We start from the raw sequence: 3,327 nt of genomic DNA, 5'->3' as shown, positions 1-3,327 counted from the left end.
CTTCTCCGAAACTGGCAAAAGCAAGACGAGTTCCGCAACCAATAATGATGACGTCATATCTGAACGCGATGACGCCACAACCGACAACGTTTTCGTCAAACTAGAACGCGTTGACCTCGATTACGACCAGCACCTCGTTACTAAAACCAACTGGCCTGATGTCATACCCGATCAGGATGACGTCAGAGCTGATCTAGTTGACGTCAGATTTGAACACGATGACGTCATATCCGAGAACGATGACGTCATATCTGAGCACGATGACGTCAAGGCCGTGCTTGACGACGAAACTGTCACTTCGGCGATACCTACTTGTCCCGACCTAGTTGGACTTAATTACGGAAAAGCGGCGAAACGGAACGATGATTCGGAATTACGGAAACGGAAAAGGGCGTCGATGAGGGCCGGTTCTTGCCGCGCGCCACGCCTCGACCTCGTCTACAGGAGCTACCTCGACTCGTTGCAGCCGTCGCCCATTGTTCCTCGACAATGCGCCCCTCGTGACGTAACAATCAATTCATGCTCCGTTCGCATTTCCGACATATTCTCGTTGAACAATGTCGCTTGATTTTCTGAATGGCGAGTCATTTTTAGGCTCCTTTATTTCTTGCCAATCGAGTTCCTTCGTTTTCTGTTTTTCTTCAAATTGTGTTAAATAAAAGTGTTCGCTTTGGCTTTCAGACTAAAAAAAATGATAATTGTATCAAATAGAGAATGCATGAATGCAGTAATTGGAACAACAATAATATTTGCTAAAACAGAGAGACCAAATACCCTTTCTTTCAATATGAGTTAGGGAGGCCTCTTAACAGACTTTCATCCGATGCACTGCCTAGCGGCATAATAAATTAAAGTTAGTTGAGATAACTCAAGTATCAAGAGCTATTTCAGTGCGGTGTAGTTCTACCCATGAATATTTAACCAGATATAGATTATATCAATTTAAAGGCGGTACTGGTCAATAGCGTAAGACGTAAAACGAAAAACAATCCGCAGGGCCGGATGCTGGATTTTTAATTTGGCGTTGTCACGAAAATTTCCTACAATCACGCCACCAAGTATAACGATAACATTCTGTCTGGAGTGTGCAACCGAAAGAGTAGGCCCATAATAACTTCACTATGATCAAAGGATTAGGCAGCAAGGTAAGGTATTTTGAAGTGTTAGTTGTTTACTATTAAGCTAAAGTCTATATTTATCCAGTAGGTACAAACGCATGTTAATAAATAGATTGTATTTCTGCTAAGAATCAAGAAGAAGAATGTTAGGCTTGATGACTGTGATTGATATTGTTTTTTGACCTCTATATGGAAGGTCTGTGATGCCCAGATATCTGTAGCGGCCTAGTTAGTTGCTTTTATTTTGCTTAATATAATATTTAAAACTGTAGTGCAAATGGGTCATATCAACTCAATAAAGTTTTATTAACCAAACAAATCTTGATTTGGCCAAGTAAACCTCCAAAATATATTTCCCTTCAAGCCTTTTAGTAAAAAAAAAACAATATAATATGAGGTTATCGTTTGTCAAGCAAGAAAACACACCCCTTTATAAAAAATTGCATTTTGGCGGGAGTCAAAATTTATACCAAATGGATGAGTCAAGCGTAACTTGTGTAGTTTTTTTTAATTTAGGTTGTTCAGTTCTGTCTTATGTATTTGGAAAGCTTCGTTTTGTACCCCCAAAAAATGTAATAAGGTTTAAGCTAAGCTAATATTACTGTGATTTCTAATCGGAAATTCTCGCCTGTGCTATATAGTTTTTGCATTTTATTAATTCTTACCTAAAGTGCTCAATGCGCATGTTTAATGTTTTCAGTTAATTCTTTATCGTAGCTTCTCGAAATTTACCCAAAACACAAGTAGTACAATTCGACTCAAGTCATTAACGGTTACAAGCGAAAAAGAGCAATCAGTCAAAAACCCATCGTGCACTTCTTGAGGCTATTTACTCGGAGGATAACATAATTAATTAAACATGATTTTTGATAATGCAAGTTATGCAAAACTCGGTAACTTAAATATAATACTACCACCATCCCAGTCTGGAAAGTATGGCAGATCTTGTCGAGAGCACGGCCGAAAAAGTCCAAGTTATCAAGTGCAAAAAAGGTTCAGATTTTTTTCGGGGTGTACGTTTCAAAGGTTGAAAACAACTCGCGGGTGCACTTGCTATACTTTCCACATTGGCCACCACCTAAAGCAAACTGAGATACTTGAATCACGGTACCACCCAAACCTTACCCGCACCATACCCCAAATAATGTGCACTGAAAGCCACTGATATAATTTTTTTTAACGCTGTGCTGGGGATAAGGTCAAACTCTTGTGGGCATAAAATAATCTTTTGTCCGGAGAGTTTGTGAGAATGGCTAACATTATTTGGGTTATCCCAACTGGTGGGCCAAGTATTATTATTATATCTATTTCTCGGTGCTGTTCTACTTATGTACGTGAAAATCAATAAAAAAAAAGCTTTCTTCAAATGCCGCGTACCACAACGCATATTGTTTGGGTTAGGGTGCGGGTTAGCGTTTGGTTGAGGGTAAGTCAAGTTATTATTAATAATAAACATAATATTACTTGACCCACCCTCACCCAAATGCTAACCCGCACCCTAACCCAAACAATATGCGTTGTGGTATGCGGTATTATTTTGTTTTGTTTTTTGCATAACTTTTCACGTACATAAGTAAAAGAGCACCTATTTCTCTCTCATTCGACTAGCTTAATATTTTGAACTGTGGTAAAGCTACTTCAATCATCCAGCTGTAATAACATTACATGTATGCAGTGGATAAATTTTGTTATTTTATAGTAGCGTGGTGCACTTTTGACCCCAGTTTCATCCAGTCACCCCATTTTTTTCCGCCGTGCACCCGCAAGATCTTTGTCAATTAATAAGGCCCCAAACTTTAAATTGTAAAAGTGGAATAGCAAATTACCATGTTATGTGGAATTATATAACACCCCTATAAGCGGATTGATGAATATCAATTTATGCTGGGTTCTGTCTCTGGTTATTTTTAACTGAGTGTGCAGTGTTAAACAACATGCACTTTTGAATGTTGGTGCACCCTTTCACCCAGATTTTTTCTGTTGTGCATATGCAAACTCTTGACGAGATCTTCCATACATTCCAGACGGGCTAACATCAGCCCTATAATTGATCTTATTGCTATAGCTATACCAGGCAAAGTTTACTCTAATAAACCTGTATCCACTTGTTGCAGTTGTAATATACATTTAAACAATAAAAGTTTTAATTTATACCCTACTATTATTTGGTTAGTGTTTATTCAACGAATTCAAAGTCCATTAGGAAGAG

Source organism: Ascidiella aspersa, chromosome 6, assembly GCF_963924565.1.
Source record: "Ascidiella aspersa chromosome 6, kaAscAspe10.2, whole genome shotgun sequence".
NCBI lineage: Eukaryota > Metazoa > Chordata > Ascidiacea > Phlebobranchia > Ascidiidae > Ascidiella > Ascidiella aspersa.
This window is presented reverse-complemented; position numbering follows the sequence as displayed.